The sequence below is a fragment of the Aythya ferina genome (assembly GCF_964211825.1).
Source record: "Aythya ferina genome assembly, chromosome: 7".
Lineage (NCBI taxonomy): Eukaryota > Metazoa > Chordata > Aves > Anseriformes > Anatidae > Aythya > Aythya ferina.
Window position 1 is genome coordinate 9,238,919 of NC_140302.1, and position 8,706 is coordinate 9,247,624.

General features: G+C 48.7%; 1 long non-coding RNA gene across 1 annotated transcript; it reads left to right on the forward strand.

Moving 5' to 3' along the window:
- Positions 1–1,815: 1,815 nt before the first annotated feature.
- LOC311439518 lies at positions 1,816–3,994 on the forward strand. The gene is made up of 2 exons (XR_014694782.1): positions 1,816–1,880; positions 3,670–3,994. It is a non-coding gene; the product is annotated as an uncharacterized lncRNA (long non-coding RNA).
- The last annotated feature ends 4,712 nt before the right edge of the window (positions 3,995–8,706 follow it).

An 8,706-nucleotide genomic window follows, 5' to 3' on the forward strand; every position in this document is an offset into this window, starting at 1 on the left:
ATAAGTGTAAGGGATAGAGTAAGGGTAAGTGTTAGGGTAAGGGTAAGGTTAATGGTAACGGTAAGTGTAAGGTTAAGGGTTACGGTAAGGGTAAGGTTATGGGTAATGGTAAGGGTGAGGGTAAGGGTAAGGGTAAGATTTAGATTTAGGAAAAGGGTAAGTGTAGCAGAAAGGTTAAGGGTAAGGGTAATGGTGTGTATAAGGGTAAGGGTAAGGGTACGGGTCAGGGTAAGGGTTTGAGTAAGGGTAAGGGTTAGGATAAGTTTAAAGGTACGGGTCAGGTGTAATAGTAAGTGTAAGGGTATGGGTCATGGTAAGGGTTAGAGTAAGGGTAAGGGTAAGGGTTAGGATAAGTGTAAGGGTGAAAGCAAGGATTAGGGCAAGACTAAGTGTAAGGGTAATAGTAAGGGTTAGGGTAAGTGTAAGGGTAAGGGGAAGGTAAGGGGAAGGGTTGGAGTAAGGTATAGGGTAAGGGTAAGGTTAAAGGAAAGAGTAAGGGTAAGGAAAAAGTAAAGGTAAGGATTTGGGTAATGGTAAGGGTGAGAAGGGTTAGGGTAAGGGTTACGGTAAGGGTTGGGTAATGCAGTGTACAACCTGGGACATCACACGCAGAGCTGCCTCTGGCAAGGTGAGTGAGGAACAGATGTAGCAGTTGTTGTGTTGTAGGTCTCACTGTTCCTCTAAGCATCCCCTCTTTGTCTTTTAGAGGTGTTGTAGCTGTTTGAAGAGGGTAGATTGAAGCATCTGCCTCGGGGGCTGGTAAGCGGCAGAGGTAAGGGAGCAGACAAGAGTAACTTACCTACTTGTGCTGTGTCTTTGGATGCTGCATCGGCCTATGCATTTCTTTTTCTTTCACAGGTGTCTCGCACAGGCTCCAAGGAGCAAACTGCACTCTGAAGAGCTGTGTAAGAAGAGGGGCTGGTCATGAGCTGGGTTGGAGCAGAACGACCAAGTAGCACAAGGTGACTATGAAAGGTGTCCGTCTTGCTTTGCAGGTGCCGTGGCAGGCTCTCCACAGAAGTGACTAAGGATATGAGATAAGGCCAGAGAGCGACAAGGAGCGGCACGTGCAGGGATGGTTTTGAAGCGCTGTGGTGGCTTACTCTTCTGTTCATCAGGTGCCACAGGCAAGGTGGGTTGTAACATCAGTCGTTATATTTGCATGAAAGCAGTTCACTTGAATGCCACAGTGCATCTGAGTAGGGTGTTCTAGCAGAAAAAGCTTGTCTGGCACAGCGGTGCCTGATGCCAGTGTGTTTCCTCAGGTGAAGTGGTGCCTGAAGCCCCATCCTATCTAGCCTGCACACAATTATCTGAGAATGAAAGCTGCTTTCCAGTAATTCAGAAAGCCAAGTTACGTCTCAGCCTTGAGCATCTCGGGCTTTTGGGCCTGTCTGTAACATTTGGCACCAGCACTAATACTTTTCTTGGCATATGTTTAGCGTTTGAGGCCTGTGTCTGGGATTTGGGCCCTGTCTCAAACCACTGGGGCTTTGTCCTGGGTTTTGGAGCCTGCCTCTAGAGTTCAGGGCCTGTGATTAGGCTTTTGGGGTCTGTGTCTGGGGGCCGGTATCTGGGGACAAGAGGGGAGCTGCTTGTAGACCCTTGGGGCCAGCATTGAGGGGGTTGGGAGCTGACTGTACACCTTTGGGGCCTGCTTCTGGGTGCAGGGGGGGTTGAGACCTGCATCTGGGGAAGGGGTGGGAGCTCTTTGTATTCCTTTGGAGCCTGTGTCGGGGGGGGGGAGGGGGGATTGGATGGGGGGGGTTGGGGGTGGCTGGGAGGGGATGGTTGGTTGGGAGCTGCTTGTACACTGTTGGAGCCTGGGTTGAGGGAGGAGGTTTGGAGCTGCTTCTACACCTTTGGGGCTGGCATCGGGGGTAGGGGGTTGGGTGCTGGTTGTAGGGGCCTGTGTTTGGGGGCGGGGCTTGGGGCCTGCGTCTGGGGGGGGGGTGGGAGCTGCTTGTACACCTTTGGGGCCTGCATCTGTGGGGGGTCAGGGGCTGTGTCTAGGGGTCTGGGAACTGCTTGTACAATGTAGGAATCTGTTTCTGCAGGGTGGCTGGGAGCTGTTTGTACAACTTTGGGGCCAGCATCTGGGGGTGGCTGGGAGCTGCCTGTACACTGTAGGGGCCTGTGTTTGGGGGGGCTTGGGGGCCTCCCTCGGGGCGGGGGGGGAGGGTTGGGAGCTGCTTGTATAGGGTAGGGGGCCTGCCTTGCAGGGGTTGGGAGCTGCTTGTAGAATTTGGGGCCCTGTGTCTGGGGGGGGGGGTTGGGGGCTGTGTCTCAGGGGTGTTGGGAACTGGTTGTACACCTTTGGGTCCTGTCTCTGGGGGGGAGCTACTTGTACACTTTTGGGGTCTGTATTTGAGGGAGGTTGGGAGCTGCTTGTGCACTTTTGGACCTATGTTTAGGGGGGTTGGGAGCTGCTCATGCATTCTAGGTGCCTCCCTTTTGAGAGGGGTTGGGGCCTGCATCTGTGGGTGGTTGAGAGCTGCTTGTACACTATAGGGGCCTGGGTCTTGAAGGGGGGTCTGGGCTGTTTATACACCTTTGTGGCCTGTGTTTGGGGGGGGGGGGTGCCTGTGCCTGGGGGAGTTGGGAGGTGCTTGTTCACTCTAGGAGCCTCCATTTGGGGGTCTTTGGGGCCTCCCTTTGAGGGGGAGGGAGTTGGGAGTTGGTTGTACACCTCCGCATCCCATGTCTTGGGGGAGGTGGGGGGGGCTGGGACCGTTCTCTGAAGAGGCGGGTTGTGAGCTGCTTGTACACCTGTGTCGGGGGGGAGGGTGGGGGGGGGAGGGGGGGCGGGGGGGCGGGCCCGGGTCTTGGGCCAGTGTCTGTGTGGAGTCCAGTTCTTGGGAGGGGGTGGTGGGGTAGGAGCTGCTTGTGGGCAGTTGGGGTCTGCATCTGGGTGTGGTTGGTGCCTGCTTCTGTTGGCAGTTTGGGGCCTGCTTGTAGACTTCTGCAGCCTGGGTTTGGAGGCTTTTCTGTAACGTTTGGGGTCTGCATTTTTGCTTTGGGATGCATCTTGAGCTTTTGAGGCCTAGCTGTAGCATTTGGGGCCTGCATCTGGGGCTTTTCTGTAGCGTTTTGGTTGCGTATTTGTGATTTGGGGCCTGTATCCAGGGTTTTGCCTTTTTTGTAGTTTCCATCTTTGTGTGTGTGTGTTTCGTTGTTGGTTGTCTGGGGTTAGGGGCAGTTTGGGGTTTGGATTAAGGTCAGTGTCATTAGCGTTAGGGGGTTGATAATAAGGGTTAGGGTTGTGGTTAGAGTTGTTAGGTTTAAGGGGAATAAGGCTTTCAGGGTAAGGGGATCAAGGTTGTGGGAATAAAAATGTTGTTTTTGCGCAGTTACATCCTGTAGAGGGAAGGAAGGTGGTATTGAGATACGCTTGCAGCGATAAGACAGCTTAACAGTGTGAAATGAGTTCATCTGATTCGTGTCAATATGGAACAATGCTGGGGCCGCATGATATGATGAAATGTGACCTTCTGTCTTACGTACCCTTGTATAACCACACGTCTGAGAAAACCACAGTGGTTAATATATATAGTTCTTGTATCTTGCAAAGGAATGGTCCAGCAATTCGGGTCAATAGGGGATAAGAGAACAAAGGGGTTTCAGAATAACTGCTAACTATTACAACTGTTGCATGGGACACTATGCTAGTGTCTGCCATCCAGCCAAGATGGACAAAGGAGAAGGACAAGAGAAAAGCCTGGGAGGAAGACTACGAGCCTTCAGTACGAGCGGCCCCCAGAGGGACCACCGGAGACTGATAACGCATGCACCAGTGGGAGGGTTTGGATTCTGGGAACTAATTAGAATAACCCTGCCTTTTGTAGAAGTAGTAATGAATATGTATTAGCCTAGCAGCATAAAAACCAGCCGCCGATGTAACTTGTGTGCGTCTTGGTGGAGCAGAGACTCCTGGTGCACCCAGCGCTGCTTGCTTACCTCTATTCATTTAATAAATTGTAAATTTCAATTGCAATCCGATTTGGGACCCAGTCATTTATTACAACTGGAGGCTCGTCCGGGAGGGCTTTGGTTCCTGATTTCTGGTTTGATCGCGGAGAGGCACCCCCACCATTTGGTGGCTGCTGTTTGAGTCAGGTCGGAACAAATGGCATCTTGAACCTGAATAAAGGTAAGCAAAGCTTCTGATTATTTTTTTCATCTCCCTTACCAGCCGCAGAACTATATTTTGCCCATAATTCTGTGTGTGAAGATCCGAACGAAGATGATGGAGTCGTAAGCATTTAAAGCGTATATCGTTCGGTTGGGTGGGGTTCGGTTGCCTGTGTGTGTAAGAGTGTGACTGAGATGGAACTTAGTTCCGAAGCGATTGTGGAGGTCTTCTAACCGCGGTTCCAATCTCCCGCGAGGGACTTGGCCGGTGAAGGACCGAAGCGATTCCTATAGGATTTGTGGGTGTGTGATAGGTCCTCGACCCCCTGCAAGACACTCTTACTAAGGTAACCAAGGGCTGTGGGAATTGCCATAGTAAAATTCCTAGATGGGTCAGACAAAATCGAAGACCAGGGACCAGAAGAAAGGGAGCAAATTACCAGACATACCACCCGAAAGTCCATTAGGAATAACGATTAGAAATTGGAATGATAGGGACCCCAGAAAAGGAAAAAGTAAATTAAAAATGGTCCAGTATTGTGTGACAGAATGGCCAAAGGAGCCTTTAAGACTACATGTCTTTTAGGCTGTTTTTGGATCCTTCAAAGACTGGATTTGCCAGGCCTTAAATATCCATGTTAATTCAAAGGAACCTTTTAGCCAGGAAGAAAGTGATTATGCAGGATTATGGATCAGGAGGACTTCACGTCCTTTTCCAGCCTCAATATTTACACTAAAAGCAGGTAAGAAATTTGAAGAACAAGAAGAACATGAAAAAGAAAAAGAAGATAAATGTGAGCCGTTGGATAAGCTACCACCTCCATATCCTAACAATCCACCCCCGGCGGCTCCCCCTCCGGTGGCTGTGGTATCTCCACCAGTACCACCGTTGCCCCAGCTACCAACAGCACCAGAATTAGAACGACTTCCGGCTGCATGCACGAGAAGTAGGACTGCCGTATCTGAGAGAGCTTCTGTATATCCCTTAAGGGAGGTAACTGGTGTATAACTGGTGCGCGTCTTGGTGGAGCAGAGACTCCCAGCGTACCCAGCACTGTTTGCTTACCTCTATTCATTCAGTGAATTGTGAACTTTGATTGTAATCCTATTTGGGACTTTTATTTATTATAACAGACAACCTTGTAAAACGCAGACAACCAGAATCCTTACAGCAATTAGGTGGAAATCACGGCGTAAGAAACATTACCACCTCAAAGAGTAAAAACCTCAAAAGAAATGTGACTTGTAACAGGCCAGCAGCTGTGTATTTTCTGTGAAGCACCAGCTAGATTATGAACCTTGAATAGCACAATTAATGGGGAAACAGGGGAGGGTCCCGGTCCTCGGCAGAAAAAAAAAGTGTATAAACTGTGTATGGAATTAGTAGGCACCCTCCTGCTTGTGGGACACCCGCCACTGTAATCTCGAATAATAATGCTACTGTACTGAGATCCTCGACTCAGCCTATGCTATTTGCTACAGATTGATTTAGGGTTTTAAGGTTTCAGGGATTGGGCACTAGGGTTGGGTTTCAGGGTAAGGGGTTTCAGGGTTTATGTTTAGGATTTTAAGGTTTTTAGGGTTGGAGTTTTAACGGTTAGGATTTTAAGGATTTGGGGGTTAGGGTTTTAAGGGTTTCAGGGTTAGCGTGTTAGGGTATTAGAGTTTTTTGGGTTGTAGTGTTGATACGTTTTTTAGGGTTAGAGTCTTAGGGTTTTATTTTTGGTCAGTTATTTACGGTTAGGTTTTTAAGATCTTTTTTTTTTTTTTTTTTTTTTTTTTTTTTTCAGGTTAGGTTCTCCAGGGCCAGGGTTTTGAGTATCCTAATTTTGGGGGTTTGGATTTTGAGCATCTTAATTTTTGGGGTTAGGCTTTTGTGTGCCCTAATTTTTTGGGATAGGCTTTTAAGCATCCTACGTAGTTGGGTTAGGGTTTTGAGCATCTTAATGTTTTTGGGTTTGGGTGTTGAGCATCCTAAGTTTTTGGGAAAGGGTTTTGAGCATCTTAATGTTTCCAGGATAGGGTTTTGAGCGTCCTAATGTTTTTGGGTTAGGGCTTTGAGCGTCCTGATGTTTTTGGGTTAGGGTTTGGAGTGTCCTAAGCTTTCGGGATAGGGTTTGGAGCGTCATAAATATTCAGGATAGGGTTTGGAGCATCTTAATGTTTTGGGTTTGCGTTTTGAGTATCCAAAGTTATTGGGTTTGGGTTTTGAGCGTCTTAATTTTTTCAGGATAGGGTTTTGAGCATCTTAATGTTTTGGGTTTGCGTTTTGAGTATCCAAAGTTATTGGGTTTGTGTTTTGAGCATCCTAATTTTTTCGGGATAGGGTTTTGAGCATCTTTATGTTTCCAGGATAGGGTTTTGAGCGTCCTAAGTTTTTGGGCTAGGGCTTTGAGCATCCTAACGTTTTGGGTTGGGTTTCGGTTTTGAGCATCCTTAGATTTTGGATTAGGGGTTTTAGGCATAGGTCTTCAGGGGTTTAGTGTGGTTAGGTCTGTAGGGGTTTCGAGGTTTTTTTGATGTTAGGGCTTGAGGCTTTTTTTTGTAAGGGCGGTGAGGGTTGCAGTGAGCGCTGGTAAATGTAGTTCTCGAGCACTCGGCCTGTGATTGGCCATGCCGGCTGTTCGGGGAATGCTGGTAGGTGTAGTTTTCCGGCACTGGGAGGCCATGTTGGGTGCCCAGAGCATGCCGGGAGATGTAGTTCTCGGGACTCCAGACGTCCGGGAGGCCATGTTGAATGCCCAGAGCATACCGGGAGATGTAGTTCTCGGGAACTAGGGTTAGGGGTTAGGGGCTAGGGCTGGGGCTAGAGTTAGGGTTTCGGGTGAGGGTTGGGGTTGGGGGTTATTGTTAGGGTTAGAGGGTTAGGGTTAGGCTTAGAGGGTTAGGGTTAGGGATAGGTTTAGAGGGTTAGGGTAAGGGTTAGGGGTTAGGGGTTAGGGATTAGGGGTTGGGGTTGTGGTTAGGGTTAGGGTAAGGGTTAGGGTGAGAGTATTAGGGTTAGGGTTCGGGTTCAGATTAGAGTAAGGGTAAGGGTTAGGGCAAGGGTAAGGCTAAGGGTAAAGGTTAGGGTAAGGCTTAGGGTGAGGATAAGGTTTAGGTTTAGGGAAAGGGTTAGGTTTAGGGTAAGGGCTAGGGTAAGGATTAGGGTAAGGGTAAGGGTAAGGGTTAGGGTTAGGTTTGGGTAAGAATAAGGGTAAGCTAACGGTTAGGATAAGGGTAAGGGTTAGTGTAGAGGTTTTCATTTATTAAAGCTGAAACACAGTATGCAATCTGGGACGTCACAGCCAGAGCTGCCTATGGCAAGGTGAGAGAGGAAAAGATGGAGCAGATGTTCTACTCCTAGTTTTTTCTTTATACGTAAATAAAAGTTTGAGCTAATTCCAGTTGGAAGAGTTCCAATTACTTGCTTGGTCATAATGTCTTTTAATATTCAAAGCTGCAGCAAGAGCATGGGGATTTTTGCTTCTAGAAACTCCCTATTTCTCTTGTCTGCACTATGCATGCTGTTGAGGTAAAACTGATTAAAAAATAAAAAGAAAAATCACACACAAACAAAAAGAAAAACAAACACACCACAGCTGCTGCTGCTCTCTTCCTACTTCCTTGTGCTTTGCCCCTACCCTTTCCCAGGTGATTGGGTTTGGGTGCTAGGTGGGGCCAAATGGTATGTGAGTCTCAGGCATCCCCTCAGAGAGTTCATTCTGCTTGGGCTGCTCTTTGGGGTGTTTGTTTTTCCTTCGGTCAGTTGCAGGCTTCTACAGGTGGATCAGAGTTTATGGACTGATGCGTTTCCAAGTAGTGAGGGGTACGCTACGCACATCTTTTTGAGGTAACAGCTAGTAGGATCTGTTAGAATAAACTAATGTAGTACTTGCCTTTCTTGCAGTTCTTTATCAGGTGAGTAACTGAAGTCAATGTTACTTTGTGTGTTTGCTATGCAGTGCCTGTGCGGACTATTGCACGAGACACAGCTTTCTGACATCTGGCCCAGCAACTACTAAATAAGGGGAGGGTCGAAGCTGAAGAACGACCAAAGGACAAAGCCTGGGAGGAAGACTACGAGCCTTCAGTACGAGCGGCCCCCAGAGGGACCACCGGAGACTGATAACTCACGTACCAGTGGGAGGGTTCGGATTCTGGGAAGTAATTAGAATAACCCTGCCTTTTGTAGAAGTAGTAATGAATATGTATTAGCCTAGCAGCATAAAAACCAGCCGCCTGATGTAACTTGTGTGCGTCTTGGTGGAGCAGAGACTCCTGGCGCACCCAGCGCTGCTTGCTTACCTCTATTCCTTTAATAAATTGTAAACATTAATTGTAAGCCTATTTGGGACTCGGTCATTTATTACAACTGGGACCTCCCGATGGGTGGAAGCTGTCGGGATAGCTCGGGATGCTGAGGCGTGGTGCTGCAAGGAGTTTGGTGGTCGGTGGCGCCCTGAGGCAGGCCGAATTGGGAGGGGGCGAGGCGGCGGGTGGTCGGTGGCTTCTGTGGAAAAGGCCCTTGTATGGGGGGCTGCGCATTCAGAGGAACCTTGACAGGCTGCAGATAGGGGCAGGCAGGAATCTTTT